A 17996-nucleotide genomic window follows, 5' to 3' on the forward strand; every position below is an offset into this window, starting at 1 on the left:
GAAGTGGTAGAATAAGTTCATCAATTCCCTAAACTCTTAAGGGTGGGTTGGTGGTTGGACAGAGGTCTATTTCGTGGAGGCTTATGCTATTTTATGTGCTTTTTAGAGAGGGATCCTTCTTTGCACTTTATGATATAGCACAAGGTCTCATGTACTGTCCAAGACATAACACATAATTAGTCGGGCACAGCTTGAATTCTTCTTCTATTTGACTCCTTCCCACTTTTCAACTCCTTTTCATGCAAGGCTATGTTTGCTCTAAATCCACATAAGATCACTTGAGCAACTTCTACCTTTTCAACCTAATCTTACTTAAACTAGCACTATTACGTCCTTAGCTTGTGATAAGCATACTAGATCCCTTGAGCAATTTCTTCATCTGCAATCTAATCTTTGGTTACTTGGAATAGCACTATCTTGTGATCAAAGTGTGCTTAGCATACTTATCCCCCTTGAATAACCCTAATAACAACAATAAAGAACTAGTACACCTAAACCATGAACAATATCAAGGATTGTGAGATTGAGCTCAAAAAATGTAGGAGGCGCATCAAGGAGCTGGAGAATAGAGCCCCTGTTATTAAGTATGTACAACGCTGGAAAGAGAGAACTGTGGAAGTGGTACGCTATGTTACACAATATGTCACCCAGCCTGTCTACAACTATTGTGGAACGGTGGTGGTAGAAGTGCTGAGATGGTTTAAATTCTGTTGTCATTGAAGTGATATGAGTGATCACAAGTAAGTCTTCAGAAGGGAATTAATGGGAATTTGGGGGCAAGAATACATCAAATAAAGCCCAAGGTTTGGAGAATGATATGAAGGCTTTATTGTATATTTGATCTAATACAGTGTTCGCTTTGTAATCTCTCTCCCTCCCTCCCCACGTGCACTCACACGCATGCAGTGTTTTAGTGCTTCTCTCTCTCTCTCTCTCTCTCTCTCTCTCTCTCTCTCTCTATATATATATATATATATATATATATATATATCAAAAGCACATATAATTGAGATGTTTTAAAGCAGTGGAAAATAATAGACCACCGAACCTTTTATAATTGAGACTCCTTAGGATGCTTGGAGAGACGGTGCACGAGCATGCAATCAAGACACATGTGGAGCTCATAGTGAAGAAGTCAAATCCAACAAGTATGTTGCATGGGAGAGGAACGCATGTGGTGGTTGCATGCTTCACCTTGTTTCTAGAAGAACATCAATTTACCTAGAGAGAGTTTGTGACCAACCAGATTATACACTAATGGGACTCGTTGCATATTTGTGATGTGACGCTAGGGTATTTGTGTCTTGTAAGGATGCGTGGAGGACTAAGTAGCTTGCTATGGATGCTATTCATGGGAACCATGCACAAGCATATGCAAAACTTCAAGGATATTGTGAGAAAGTCATTCCTAGTAATCTCGAGGGTGTTGCTTTTGTGCAACAAACTACAGAGGGTTGCTTCTATTACCTTTTCTTGGCATTTGGGCTTTGCCTCACAAGTTTTTCTAGTTGCAAGCAAGTCATTGGACTAGATGACACATATTAGACTAGAGAGGGTTGCCTCTATTGCCTTTTCTTGGCATTTGGGCCTTGTCTCATAGGTTTCTCTAGTTGAAAGCAATTCATTGGACTAGATGACACATCTTTGTCAAGGAAAGTTGGAGCCATGTTGACAACCACTCTGATTGATGCTACAAGGGCTCTCTTTGCTATAGAAATATCATGCACGAGAGAAATACATGCTTCTTGCTCCAAATTTCCATAGCTTTGCACGACACATGCTTTCTTCATCCTTCTCTTTAAAATACAAGAGCATGGGTTTTGGGTGCATGCGCACTCTTTTCCCAATTTAACCTTCAAGCCTATAAAGCTTGCTTCTGGTTTTTATAGACAATTCATGCACAAAGTCCTTTACATGCGGGATTTTTGCAGGCCGAAACGTAAACACCAGGATATAGTGGGTGTTCTCGCAAAAGCTACGAAGCACAGGGTTTCAACCAAAAATTGTGGGGATAAAGGGTTTTCCTACATATTTCTGTCGGTGATTTTTGTGATAAAATAAGTAGAAAAATGCTCGATAAATGAATCTCCCTCGAAGTTGCAAAGAACAATTGTCTTCACTTGCTCCAAAGTGGAGTATTAATGTGGGGTGCTAATGAAACGCCAGTGTGGTAATGTAATACTCATGTAGTGTGCTGATGAAATGCTAGTGTGGTAATGTAATAGTCATGTAGCAAATTTGAGAGATGTCAAAACACAAGAGGAACTTAAATGTGATGCTCAGCTCTTTGTCCATGCTATATCTCCATGCCCAAATGTGTTCAAGGCCCAAACCTGTGGTGTCTCATATGCTAAACTAGTGCAAACTCAAACTCCTTCATCTATCATCAATCAAAAAGCAGATTGCATTGCACCTCAAGAGAAAATAGAGGCTACATTCATATATTTTGGAAAAATAAAGTAACATATTTTTCCATTGTGTTTGCCATGGTGGATGTTGAGAATGACTGATAGTTAGTTGTGGTTTCTTCAAGTTTTACATCATAAGATCACAATTGAAGATGGGCTCATGCATTTATATTAGACAATAACATGTTGATCCTAGCAATGGTGTTAGTATTTCCTGGTTTTAAGCACACTTATTGCATGCAATACATAGAGGCCCTCAAGCAGAAGTGCAACAATGGGAAATTCATCTAATTATTTTGGAAAGTTGTCTATGTAAGCACTATTGCTACCTATGACGAGACCATCACAGAGATGAGAGCTATTAGCAATGTTGCAACTACCTATTTATTGTCTACATCAACTCCTTTCCATTGGGCACCTACACACTTCAAAGGACGACGATTTTGGACACTTAACCTTCATAATGTAGAGATCTTGCTGCATCTTATGCTTGTTGAGATCCTTCTTCTACCCTTGGTTGGAGAGTTAAAAAGCGTCTACTAACCACTCTGGTTAACATTACCTTTGGCATGGCTACACTCTTTGTAATCTATCTTTTGTAACCATGTAATGCGCTTATTGTATATGAGACATGGGATGACCGAGCTTATGGCATGTGTAATGCCGATCATGGTGGGGAATAGTTGTACATAGAGCTAGAAAGACTAGTTTTGGGCTTCCAATTGTAAATGGGTGGCTAGCCATTGTAGCTATGAGCTCTTAAATATAAGTCATTTTATGAAATATGAAAAGGGACAATCCCATTTGTCTCATTTGAGCTTTGTGTCTTCTCTCTCTCTCTCTCTCTCATTTGAGCTTGTGGATGCAGGTTAGCTTGTGTTCTTGCTTGCTTTCATGTTTGATTATCGGTGTATGTAAGTAGGGGTGGTAATGCTCTCCTTTCTCTTCTTCTCTACCCTTATCTACTAAGTCCCTTTTGCATGCTATTTGCATGAGGTGAAGGTTGAGCTCTCCATAGCTTCTTCCTTCTTGCTCTCTACCTAGCCATTGGATCTCTTCTTGGGTAACACAAGAAGAGGTGGAGTGAGCCCCTAGCGGCTTCATGTAGAGGAGTTAACCCTCTTAGGGTTGGCCAAGTGCAACTCTCTGGACTCGACCCTTGCATGTATCTCTGTTCTCTTCTTTTTCCTTCTTGTGTGCAAGGTAGCATGTTATCCTTAACATCTTTGGTGTGTCGCTGCTGAGAAATGCCTTTGGCTTTGGGTCCTCCACTCTATTGATTTGCTAGTGTCTTTGATTAGCCTGGTTGGAGTGCAAATCCACCAATTGGTTGTTTGATTTTGTTCTTGATGGTGATTACCTAGAGCATTGGAGGTTAATCGAGAATTGGAACGTTGAAATCTTCACCGAGCGGGAGGAGCAAGTAAGTGCTCTTACATTGCCCTTAACATTCATGTAAAACCTTGATTTTTTGTTCTTTTTTTTTCAAGTTTATATCTTAGTTTAATTTACAAATTAATCTTAATTAGTAAGTTTTAATTATGCATTGCAGGCACCAAAAGATAGCTAGAGACTAGCTCTAGCTCTCTATTGAATTAAAAACACAAAAAAATCAGTGGAGAATACCTGAATCAGTAGAGGAATTACACTTGAATCAGTAGAGGAATTGGAGGAAAAAACAAGGCGAAAACTACATTCTACTAGGTGTTATGAGAAGCAAACGTCCATTTGCTTTATAGGCCACGGTCATGGCACATCTGCCACGTTCGTTTCCTTCCTCAGCTGACCAAATCCAGTAAGATTTTCTGGCTAAATATGGCAATTGCATTAAAACTGGAATACTTGCATTAAATTAAGCATTAAGTGCATTTAACTGAATTCAATCAAGTGGGTGTAACTGAATTGTCAGAGAATATACTAGGTCGCTATCAGACCTCCAGCCATAAATTCCCAGAAATCTTAAAAATTTCTAAATCTCACAGTGCCATGGTTTTTCCAAAAGTGCCACGGCCATTCCAAACATGCCACGTCCATGCCATTCCCTTTGCCACCTAATTTAAGAAGCGTACACCCGTTCCTCTCCCCTTCTGAAAGCGCACGTTCGTGCCATTCAGCTTTTGAAAGTGAACGCCCGTTCCTTTCCATTCTTGAGCGAACGCCCATTTCATTCTTGATCAGAACGCTAGTTCCTCCTTTCCATACTTGAGCGAACGCGTGTTTCTTCCTTCATTTCATTCTTGATCAGAACGCTAGTTCCTCCTTTCCATACTTGAGCGAACGCGTGTTTCTTCCTTTCAATACACACGTCCATGCCATCTTTATCTGAGAAGTATACGTCTGTTCCTTTCTCATTTTGAAAGCGAACGTTTGTTCCATCTTTCCTTGAGAAGCGTACACCTGTTCTTGTCTCATTTTGAAAGCGTATTCCCATTTCACTTCAAAGCGTACAGCCATACCACTTCCCAAAAAAAAAAGTCTTTTCATAGAGGGGTTCTGCATAGCAGTTCCACATTTCCATGCAGCTACGATTGGTGCAAAATAACCCTCTACGAAGTAAACTCTACTAAAGCTCCCTCGCTTATAAGTTTGGACCCATCGACGATCAATACCCCGTGGAGTCAAATGGTGCTTGTCTCAATAACACCAGCAAAAGCGAAGACCGCCCCAACATAGGACGAGGAACTCCTGACCTCGAGATGATAGGAGAACCTGATCTTGAGTGCATGGATAGACCATGTATCCAAGAGCAAGCTCCTATGTCTCCCACACATTCGTAGAGAAGCCTTGCTTCGAGGCTCCACAATTTTACCCTGGGAAATATACAATTGGAAGCATCGCAACCCCAGGGTGAAAGGCATGGACTAACCATAAGAAAGCAAGCCCACTCCATCTCTAGATCCTAGAGTAGAAGTAGGGCAAAGTGAAAGCCAAGAGACCTAGATTGAACCACCAGTCTAGAGAGCCGTGCCTATCTCAAGTGTGGCTGATCCTTATAGGGCCCTATGACCAAAACAAAACCTAGGGCCATGTCCATCATCCCAAGGACCACTAGAAACATCTCTCCAAAGGGAAAGCGTTTACCTAGGCCCTTCACATTGGCTCGGTCCACCTATATATCAGTAGTACCCACCACAAGGAGTCTACCCTGGGTAGTACCACATGGTACCACAAGGGGTACATGCTAACCCACCTATTATACAGGGGCCTCCAATGGTATATCATTCTCCTAGCCCCACTCCTCCACCAACCTTTCCTTAAACTACACCCACTCTAGCTATGGTAGGGCTAACACTAGAAATGTTGAGATTATCCATGGAGATAGGGAGGCATCATGCCCCTAGCACCAGTACAACCTGCTCCTACACCAAGATTAGAGTGGAACAAACCTGCTAGTATATCGAAGCTCATCACTAAGTTTCATGGGACTGGAGACACCCTTGATGGCAAAGCAGGATAATGGTTCAGGTCCTTGAAAGTTGAGGACAAGGGCACCTTTGAAGCTTTGAAATATGCCTTCAAGGTAGGATACTCTCGCCAAGTCACCAGATGGAGCTCAATGGAGCAACTCCATAATGTTAGACAGAAGGAAGGAGAAACCATCAGAGACTACATCAATAGAGTCAGATATCTCCACTCACATTGTAGTGCTAGAGACAAGTTCTCTAATGAAAGATTGATAGGGATATTTCTAGAGAGTCTTGATGACGTGACTTTACATAACTCATTGTATGCATTGGGCCATACCTTCTTTGAGAAATGATGATGTGACTTTACATAACTCATTGTATGCATTGGGCCATACCTTCTTTGAGAAATGATGCAGGAGTGCTATGGATTTTGAGGACAACTTCAAGAGAACACGTTCCTGCCGAGAACATGAGGGAACATCAGAAGATTCTTTTAAGACCACCAGGACAAAGCCTGATGGAGAAGGCAAGGAGTCCACATCAAGATAACATGTAGAGCAGTTGGCCAATGCCTTAATGCAGCAAATGACCCAACAATGGATAGCCGGCCAAGGTCGGGATCAGGGAGGTCAACCCCATCTCTATCCAAAGAGAGAGCTTCTATGGTGCCCGGTTTGTTGAACTAACCATACTGGCACAAAGTGTTCACATCTGATACCCCTTCCTAGCCTCTTCTATACATATTGCATAAAATGGGGCAATCATGAAGTTTCCAAGTGCTATCATCAAAAAGCTACTCTAGCTTGAGCTCTACCTCAGGCTTTGCCAGCAACCCCAAGAAATCACTGGCTTTGCCAGCACACAGCGCTCCATAACACACCTCAATCCAGCCAAGAAGTGGCCCAAAGAGGAATCCTCAGGGTGCCCAAAATGCCCTTACCACCTCTGGTTCTTCCACCTCAACCCCCACTGCCAAGAGCTGCACCAATTCGTCACCTAACTCTGACTGAAATCTTTAAAGATGGGAATGATGGGGAAATTTTCAAAATTTCCCACTTATGAAAACCTAGAGCCAATGAGGCCACCCTCTCAAATCTTAAGTCACTATGTTATGGAGAGAGATCAAATGTACCCGGTATACTTAGCAGCCCCAATGTCGCAGGCTAGAGACATGAATAGGATGGTTAAACGACCACCCATACAGTGCTAAGATTGCACGGGACCTTACCAAGTTCTGAGTGTCCCAACAGGAAAGGGATGGCGAGTACCTCTGTAGGTGCTTCCGCCCCCCTGACTCCCTTGTGTGTTGGCTATGGTATTGATCACATGTATAAGGATTGTCCACTAAGACCTCAAACAACAGGACGGGATCACGAAGCCAATCCGAACACCAACCTTAACTTATTGAGTGTTAGAGATAACTTCATCAAAGCAGTTCCACTTAACGTTGTAACTAGACTACATAACAGGCAGAGGGCCACAGCTCACGCTGCACCAGAGGCATCAACCTCACAAGACCAAGGCCAAGCAAGTGCCCCTGTTGAACAAGCACGAGCAACTTGGCACTCAAGAAAGAAAGCCACAAGGATTGGTAAGGGTGAGAGCCAGGTGGTTATCAAAAGATGGCACGACAACTCATGCATCAACTTCTTCATCTGAAGAAGAAGATTTGATATGCTCTGTCGCCCAATCCATAGAACCTATTGACATGCACCAACTACCAAAAAAGCTCACTGAATATCCTAACCCTATTGAGGAAAAGGAGAGACTCCTAGCAGCCCAAGAGTTGGTCAGGGAATGCTAAGCGAAAATGGAAGATGAGCCTCCTACAACCTACCTTGAGCCATGCCCATCGGTCTCAAATCTGAGACCTGCGAGAAGAAGCTCAAGTATATCCTAGAGAGCTCCTCGACCAACCACCCCCACAAAGGCTAGCAGAAGCAGCAGATTCCACTACAATAGCCACTCCCCAGTAGGGAGACAAGATGGTAAAATATCTTAGAGACCTAGGGGATGACCATATTAGGAGAACGAGCATAGAAATCCTTGTTCCCATCCCATACACTCAAAAGAGCTTAAGACTAAGACAAACCAACCTTCCTTACAGGATATCCCTTGCTCCAAGAGACATTGTTGTTCTCTCTTCTTTCCTCTCTTCTTAGATCCAAATACCTATTGGCACCTTTCTCCAAGGTAGCCCAAGTTTATGGAACGATTTGAAGGATTGGATGGAAGGACGCCTCAAGGGCAGGCATGCACGAATCTATGGAGCCTGACAGCTCTAATGAATTCGAGGATGAAGAATTTCTTATACCCCATAAGGTAACTGGCACCCCTACGGTTTGAGTGAATAAACTTCAAAGGAGATGAACTCAATGCAGCTTTTCTGATAACCTTCAATGGCCTCCAAGTTATAGCAATTTTGGATGGAGGAGCAAGAGTGAGCACTGCTACAAAACAATGCTGGGAAAAATGGGGAGCACCTGCCTTGGATGAAACCACATTGTTGGTCAAACTTGCTGATGGAGCCATAGCTAGACCCATCGATCTACTGAGGGATCTAAAAATTAAGATCCTTGGAACTACGTACCGCCACACCTTTATGGTGATGAACTTTGGACATTAGCCAGTTTCTTATGGCTGCATCCTTGGCATACCATTTATGAGAGAATAAAAAATGATTCATGATTGGGATATCGACTACATATACATTCGAAGAAAAGATCAAACATTCAAGATCAATCTACGTACGTGGAAGGTACACCCCATGAGCAGTAGACCATTTGTAGAGGACTCTGTCACAACAACGCGATCCACCGTAGACCATTTGTGTCAGACATGTCATAAGACACTTGAAGATGAGAAGGATAGTGAAGAGTGTGCACCTCTTCTAGAGCTAAAAGACTCTGAGAACTCGATGTATATCCTTGCTACCCTAGACATTTTGCCTAGACGCACCAGTACAAGGTTTGCTACGGCAAACAGGTAGGAGATTACATCTCTATACATGCTTAGTTCAGCATACTTGCCCAATGTTGACTTGAACAGGCTATTAGAGCAAAGCCATCAAGGGGCACACACTCCCATAGAACTCATAGGCCTGAGGGATTCCCTGGGCCAAAATGATACGTCTTCCCAGATGATTCAGATACCCACTGGTTGAAGTATGTTGGGGCAGTTGAAGCACATGACCACTTCAATGAAATGTGGCAAAAGCAGTTTGCTAATAGCTCCCTTTTGATCCACACGACCATCCCACAGCCAGTAGGGCCATCGAGTCCAAACCAGAATCAAAGAAGCTTTGCTGCTCAGTGCGCAAAGCACACAACAAAAAGTTAGCACTGGCTGAAAAAGAAGCCAAAAGGCTAGTTGATGAAGAAAGTGCTTAAGTCGAAGAGACCAGATAGGTGCTGCCTAAGAATTTCAAGACCTTCCAGATGACCAACCAATTTGTCCAATATGATTCAGCTCAAAGGTCTAACAGTGGGCAACTAGGGACCTCTTATGATGGTCTAGCCAAGGCCAAGGAGATAAATTTGGCAGGCCCGGCGGCCGAGGACCCAAGGCCGGCGTATATTGGAGAAGACCTCTCTAGAGAAGAAGAGACTGAGCTTATCACTCTATTGACATGATTCTAGAATTGCTTCACCTAGAAGTACATGGACATGAAAGGTGTACCTCCTGAAGTAGTGTCTAGCACACCGTTCCAATGGTTGATGGAGCCAGACGGGTCAAACAACGGGCTTATCCAATGAACCCAAACTACTCCAAGATGGTCCGAGAAGAGGTTGACAAACTCATTGATGCCAAATTCATCTATGAGATTGAGCATATGGAATGGGTATCACCCATTGTGATAGTGCCCAAGAAGAATGGAAAAGTCAAAGTGTGCGTAGATCTTAAAAAGGTCAATGGCTGCCACTATCACAAATCATTATCCTTTATCTTTCACAGAACATGTGCTAGAACAAGTAGCAGGAAAGGAATCCTACAGCTTCCTTTATGGATTCTCTGGATACAATCAATGCTGATCAATCCCAAGGATCAGCACAAAACAACCTTTGCCACCATCAAATGGGGCACATATGCATACCGTGTTATGTCTTTTAGGCTGACTAATGCTCTCGGTACCTTCCAAAGTTTCATGTTCACAGCTTACAAGGAATATTTTAAAAAATACTTGAGGTCTTTATGGATTACCTTTGTGTCAACTCTTCTTGGAAGGAACACCTTGCACGTTTGCGTAAAGTGCTGAAAAGGTGCAGGCTGTACCGCATCATCTCGTTGAACCCACTTAAATGTCAATTTTGGGTTCATAACAAAGGTCTCCAAGCAGGGTATCTCAACTGATGATAGTAAAGTGCAGCTCATCTTAGAGCTGCCCCCACCCACTAACTTCAAAGGGGTCCAGCGCTTTTCATGGTGCGTGTCGGCTACTATCGGCGATTCATTTTTATCTACGTGGATATTGTTCGACCTCTTTACGGACTCTCTATCATCTTCAAGTGGATTGAAGAATGCCAACGGGCTTATACAATGCTTTAAAAAGCCTTGGAAAATGCCCTAATTCTAAGGTCCCCCAACTAGGACATCATTTTCCACGTTCACATTCGATGCCTCAGCTTTTGCTATTTGCTGTGTGCTGGCCCCCAACTGGGAGAACACAAGATGGATTTCCCCATCAGCTTTGCAAGTTTCCAACTCAATGAAGCATAGAGAAATTACACCACGACTGAGAGAGAGGGAGTAGCCATGGTCTACACAATCAAGAAGTTTTGCTATTATCTTCTGGCAACTAAGTTTGTTTTCTTCATAGACCATCAAGCTCTTCTCTGTACCTAGTAAACAAGCTCTGTATGATGATAGGCAAAATCACCTACTTATATTGCTCGAGTTTGACTTCACTGTTGGGCAGTGAGGAAAGGCTCTCATCATGTTCTAGCACACTACATGTCAAGGATCCCCAACGGTGAACCACCAGTGGGGAGTAGATGATGATTTACCAAATGCCACCCTATTGCAACTATGCTTGATTCTTGAATGGGGTGAGAAGGTGGCACACTTCTTAGCCAATGGCTTTCCTGTAGATCCCCTCCTCTCAATAAATACCGTTCTAATAACCTAATCAAACAAGTAGCCCTACCAACTCATTGTAGGCCAATTTTATAAGCGGGGAAAAGATAAAATTCTATGCCACTGTGTCCGAGAAGATGATTATGGGCTCCTTCTTAAGTAGGTTCACTTTGCTTGTGCTAGGGGACACTTTGCAGAAGATATCACTGTTGCACGGAAGGTCCACAGCTAGCTTATGGTGGCTCACTCTAAAGGTATACGTAGTAGAATACGTCAAGCAGTGTGATGAGTGCTAGCGTACAACAATTTCCCACTTCAAGGACCACATGCCCCTAAACCCAATTGTGTCAACCATTTGAGAAATGGGGTATAGATTTCAGTAGACTCATCAGACCTGCAGATAAATACACTCAAACTCAATACATAATAGCTCTACTACGGACTATTGCACTAAGTGGGTAGAAGCTCAGGCGACCCGCAAAGCTGATGCGCGATTGACTACTAAATTTCTATATGAATTAGTCATCACACACTTCGGTTTCCCCCTCGAGCTTGTCAACAATGGAACACATTTCATTAATGAGGTAATCCAATTCCTCTTGCAAGAGTTCCTTGTCACTCACATAAATTCCTCCCCCTATTACCACAATGATTGGGAACAAAAGTTGTTGGGTGCACTTTGGGCTTATTGAACTTCCTATAAGATAGCAACCAATGCCACCCCTTTCAGTTTAACCTATGTTACTGAAGTTGTCATGCCGATGGAGTTCTTAGTCCCTGGTTTGCATGTCACAGTATAAGAAAAGCTCATTGGAAACGTCTTAGGCTGCCGCCTATTCGAGCTTGAAAAGCTTGATGAAACACCTTCTAGTAGTATACAGTATGATTGTTGAGAAGCTAAGGTGCAAACAATGGTTTGACGACCAGCTTAAGGACAAGCAAATGAACGAGGGCAATATGGTCCTCATATTCAGTACCAAAAGAGATAAAAATAAGCTCAAGCTCAGAGGCTTAGGACCTTTCCTGCTCACTGAGCTAACACCACAAGGCGCAGTGCGCATCGAAACACTTGATGGTGTAGAAATGGTTAGTTATTTCAATGGTAGCAAAATTAAACGCTACTATGGCCCTCTCACGAAGGCTACCTTAAGAGCCATCCACGATAAAAAACAATGCAAGAAAGACTATGAGGATATGAAAAAAACTACACAACAAGAGGCCAAAGCAAGGCAAGCCAAGCTTTGGCAAAGACACATCATGGTAAATATGTCCCAAGTGGTCGACCTTGAATAAGAATAATGGGAGGTGAAGCCAGCTTGGTTGTGGTTACGAATGACCACCCCAATGAGCTTTGTCTAAAAATTAGCTCTTGTCGATACAAGGGCTAGTTACAATTTGATGTCCCATGAAACATGGCATTCCCTTGGGGGACCCTCACTAAAAGAAACCCCTGCCATCGTTACCACGTCACATCATGTTAATTGTTTAGGCACAGTCATGCTTTTATTCCACATTGGAAATAATCCTTTGGAAGGGAAGTTCTATGTGATGTCTGTAGTAGGAACTATGCATGAAGAAATACTCCTTAGAAGGGGTTGGATGGGACATTATAGGTGCAACATCGACTGGGATGCACGGACTGCGATCTTACAGCTGGCCTCCGGCCAAGTTTCTATCCTTATGAAGAGCTAGTACTCGATGCTCCCCTATGCCAAGAACTTCCCACTTCACCACCCACCATAATTATGTCACCACACTCCCACAAATCCATCCCCCTGAAAACGAGGCCGCTCATCATTCCAACCACATCAATGCCTCTCACACTCTCCCTACAACCACGCTCGGAAGCAACCCACTCTCATATCGCTGTTTCACTAGCTGTTGACCCACCAACCCACACTAACCCCCAAATAACATTTCTAAAAAAACTAACAGCACTCCACTAGGTCTTCCATCTCCCCGTTGGGTATCTAAGAAGCTACTCTCACAACACAAGGCTATTATGAGGGCAAATCTATATTATGTATTCCCCGACGATCCAACCCTCCCTTTCGTTTCTACAGGCACCCAAAACTCGTTGTTCCCCACATCAACACAAATTTGCCAACCACGAGCCTATAGGGTACAAGATAAACGCAAGCCTAAACTTTCTACACGGATCTCCAATCCTCAATCAAACCCTCAATTGTATCCAAAACCAACCCCCTCGTAGATCCCCAAGCCTCTCCTATGAGCCTAACACTTCTACGAGGGCAGTCATCATATTTGGATCCCCAAATCTCCCCAACCTCAACTTCCACCCCGTGTTGCTGGAGCAGTCCCCTACCTTTTAATGGAAACCAAAGGTGACCTCCGCCATAAAAACTGCCCAAGAAAAAGGGAAGTAGAAGCTTCACAGTGACACTATAACTCCCATTCTGCCACACCGACAGAGTTAACTAATGATATACCCTCAACGTTAGCAACTCCCCCACCTATCATTGTGAGGCTGCAACGAAATACCACAATGCCATCATCAACTCCTTCAGTCTCAGGTACTTCCTTACCACTTGCTTTCAAAATCCCTCAAGGAAGTAATACCCCCCACCATGCCATCACCAAATTGGAATCGACTTCTCGCCTTAGCAAATTGGGCACGCGGTACAAAACCTGCAATGGGGTGCTGGCAGCATAGCCTTTAGGCACAAAACTTGATTCAGGGTGCCCACAAAAAGAAAAAAAGAAATCATGAATGCCATGGGCATTCAAAACTTGCCACGACTGTTCCAAGTTTGCCACGGTCGTTCCACCCACGCAGTGAAATGCCTTGGCCATTCCATCCTTAACCATCTATCATGGCTATTCAAAATTTGCCACAGTCGTACAAACTACTAATCTAGAAGCGAACGCCCATTCCTTTCACATCTTGCAACAAGCGAACACCCATTTCCTTCTCCATTTAAAAAGGCCCCGCCCGTTCATTTCATATTTTGCATGCAAATGCAAATGCCCACTCCCTTCTCCATTTCAAAAGGCCCCGCCCATTCTCTTGTAATCCCGCAACTGTTCGTTTCAATTGCCACGGCCGTTCGCTAGTAATGCCATGGCCCTACCCTTCTGAAACCTATAAATATGGGTCCCACCCCCTCATTTCCTCACTTTTAGGTCTCCCTCTACAAAACTCTTGTACATTTTTCCCTTGATCTCTCACACCCTCACACCTGCTCTGCACCATGTTTGATACTTCAGAATCATCCCAGGAGGTCCTCCACCATACCTCCATTAGGAGGAAGCGACTGGTAGGGGATGATTTGAGGAGTATGCCCGACATCCTACACAACCATCTCATATGGGAGAGGCCCTCATGAAGTAGGTCAGTGCACTCCCTCATGAAGAATAACCACAAGGTGGAGCATAAGCTCCTATATTTCACAGGGCCATGTTACTGGGTAGTAGCATCGGACCCTATAGTTGTACAGAAGCTGGAACAGTTAGGCCTGGGCAGATTGCCTACTTTGGAGCCATGGGGGCCCGACCTTTATCTTATATTTCATAGAGACCTATGATGCTAATCTTCACACAGGCAAAGTTTTGGACAATACGGCCAATGACACAAGGTCCAACTCAATGTGGAACTTATCAGAGATGCCCTAAAACTCCCCAACATGGTGAGACCATAGCCTAAGCCTCCCTTGAGTGTGCCCCATGCCCCTATTATATAGGAGGGCCCTCAAGTGACTCTTGACTCTCTATTTCCCATATGTGACCCTTGGATGCCTGGCCCTAACCTTAACCCTTAAAGTTAGTCCTAACCCATGCTCCACTAGAGCTTGTTCCCATGCTCCCATGCTCACAAGCCTAATGTGGGTTAGCTTCCTAGTATATGCACACATAATGTGCATATAACACTTGCGTACCAGTTGATGTTGCACCTATTATGTCCCATCCAACCCCTTCCAAGGAGTATTTCCTCACACATTGTTCCTGTATGCATCACATAGAACTTCCCTTTCAAGGGATTATAAAAGCGTGATTATGCCTAAGCAGTGAACATGCTGCGATGCCACTTTTGTGACTATGGTGGTGGCAGGGGTTTTTTTAGTGAAGGTTCCCCAAGGGAGCACGAAGTTTCATGAGACATTAAATTGTAACTAGCCCCTATATCCTACAAGAGCTAATTTTTAGACGAAGCTCGTCTCTCGGGGTGGTCATTCCTAACCACAACTGAGCAGGCTTCACCTCTCATTCTTCCTCTTCAAGGTCGACCACTTGGGCCATATTAACCATGATTTGTTTCTGTTGAAGCTTGGCTTGCCTTGCTTTGGCCACTTATTGGTGGTGGGCGGCTTGTTTCATATCCTCATTGTATTTTTTTGGTTGTTTCTTGTCGTGGATGGCTCTTAAGGGCTTCTGTGAGTGGGCGGCTTGTTTCATATCCTCATTGTATTTTTTTGTTGTTTCTTATCGTGGATGGCTCTAAAGGGCTTCTTTGAGTGGGCCATAATAGCATTTTAGTTTGCTACCATTGAAATAACCAGCCATTTCTACACCATCAAAAGTGTCTCGATGTGCACAACACCTTGTGGTGTTATCTCAGTGACTAGGAAAGGTTCTAAGCCTCTGAGTTTGAGTTTCTTCTTGTGCGTCTTTGTGCTGAATAGGAGGACCATGTCTCCTTTGTTCATTTTTTTATCTTTGTGCTAGTCGTTGAACCATTGTTTATGCCTTAGTTTTTTGACAATCATGCTGTATATAGTTAGAAGGTGGGTAATCATTTTTTTGTCTTTGTGCTAGTCGTCGTCGAACCATTGTTTATGCCTTAGTTTTTTGACAATCATGCTGTATATAGTTAGAAGGTAGGTTTCATCGAGCTTTTCAAGCTCAAAAAAGCAACAACCTTCGATGTTTCATGTGAGGTTCTCTTGCACTACAATAATGCGTAAGCTGGGGACCTTCTCTTTCGGTCATGGTGTAGTTTCTCTCAGCTTCATTGAGTTAGCGGCTAGCAAAGCTGATGGGGAAATCCATCTTGTGTTCACCCAGTTGGGCTAGCACACATCCAACAATAAAAGCAAAAGCATCGATGTTGTGGACATGGAAGATAATGTCCCAATTGGGGGACTTGAGAATGGAGCACTTGCCAAGGCTTTTTTGAGGGTCTTGTAAGCCTGATGGCATTCCTCCATCCACTCAAAAACGATCAAGAGTCCATAAAGAGAGCTATAAAAATGAATCATTGATAGTAACCGATGTGTCAAATGAACGTTAGACTCCCTTAAAGTTAGTGGGTGGGGGCAGCCCAAGGATGAGCTGCACTTTGCTATCATCTATGGAGATTCCTTGTCTAGAGACAATGTGTCCCAATATCACTCCATGTATAACCCAAAATTGACATTTGAGTGGGTTCAATGAGATGCACACAACCTGCATTTTTCTAACACCTTGTGCAAATAGTCAAGGTGTGCCTTCTAGGAGGAGTTGACACAAGGGTCAAGACCTCAAGGAATTTCCGAAGATATTCCTTATAAGCAGTGCATATAAGATGTTGGAAGGTGCCAGGGGCATTGGTCAACCTGAAGGGCATGACACGGTATGCATAGGTGCCCCATTCAGTGTGGTGAAGACTGTTTTGTGCTGATCCTTGGGGTCAATCAACACCTGGTTGTATCCAGAGAATCCATCAAGGAATCTATAGGCTTCCTTTCCTGTTACTCGTTCTAGCACATGTTCTCTGAAAGGTAAGGGATAATTATTCCTTATGGTAGAAGCATTGAACTTTTTGATGTCTACACACACTTTGACTTTCCCGTTCTTCTTGGGCACTATCACAATTGGTGACACCCATTATGTATGCTCTATCTCATAGATGAATCTGGCATCAATGATTCTGTTGATCTCTTCTCGGACCATCTTGTAATATTTTGGGCTCATTGGATACGCCCTTTGTTTAACCGGCCTTGCTCCATCAACCATCGGTATGGTGTGCTTGACTACTTAGGAGGTACGCCTTTCATGTCCATGTACTTCCAAGCGAAGCAATCCTGGAATTCTGTGCAGAGCAATGATCTCCGTCTCTTCTTCTATATAGAGGTTTTCTCCAATATATACTGGCCTCAGGTCTTCACCCGTGCCGGCCAAGTTAATCTCTCTTACCTTGGCTCTTACCTTGGCTGGACCACCATATGAGGTCCTTGGTTGCCCATTGTGAGACCTTTGGGCTAAGTCATATTGGATGAATTTGTCGGCCATATGAAAGGTTGTGAAATGTTTGGGCACTTGTCTGGTCTCTTTGGCCCTATCGATTTCTTCTTATACTAGCCTTTTGGCTTCTTTTTTGGCCAATCCTAACTTCTTGTTGCGTGCTCTCTGTGCTCTGAGCGGCAAAGCTTTTCTAGTTTTGGTTTGGAAACAATGGGTTCTACTGGATGTGGGATGGTCATGTGGACCAAAAGGGAGCTATTGGCAAACTCTTTTTGCCATATTTTGTTGAAGTGGTCATGTGCTTCAACAACCCCAACAAAATTTAGCCAATAGGTGTGTGAATAGTCTGGGAAGACATATCATTCTGGCCTGGGGAATCCATCAGGATTACATGTTCTGTGTGAGCGTCCCTTGATGTTTCTACTCTAATAGCCTGCTCCACTTTTCCTGGGTGGTTTACTCTAGGTAGTTATGCTGAGCTAAGCATATATAGAGATGTGATCTCCTGCCCGTCTACCATAGCAAACCTCGTGCTAGTGGGTCTGGGCAGAATGTCCAAGGTAGCCACGATATGCATTCAATTTGTGGAGTCTTCCATCTTTGAAAGAGGTGCACATTCTTCACAATCCTTTTCATCATCGAGTGTCTTGTGGCACGTTGGCATAGATGGACTGCAAAAGATCTAGTTGTGGTTATTGAGTCCTTTTTAAAATGGTCTGCCACTCATGGGATGCACCTTCCACGTGCACATGTTGATCTTTATAGTTTGATCCTCCCTTTAAATGTAAATGTGGTCGGTATCGAAATCGTGGATCATTTTTTATTCACTCATGAATGGTCTCCCAAGGATGCAATCATAAGAAACAAGCTGATGTCCAAAGTTCATCACCACAAAGGTGTGTATTAGTTTGCAAAAACTTTGGAAAAA

The 17996-nt window shown here is 43.4% G+C and overlaps 1 pseudogene; it reads left to right on the forward strand.

The window, feature by feature from the left end:
- Positions 1 to 1257: 1257 nt before the first annotated feature.
- Positions 1258 to 2951, forward strand: LOC147610331 (uncharacterized; annotated as a pseudogene).
- The last annotated feature ends 15045 nt before the right edge of the window (positions 2952 to 17996 follow it).

The sequence above is a fragment of the Cibotium barometz genome, chromosome 49 (genome assembly GCF_041138505.1).
Source record: "Cibotium barometz isolate CiBa-2024 chromosome 49, ASM4113850v1, whole genome shotgun sequence".
In the NCBI taxonomy this organism is placed as follows: Eukaryota; Viridiplantae; Streptophyta; class Polypodiopsida; order Cyatheales; family Cibotiaceae; genus Cibotium; species Cibotium barometz.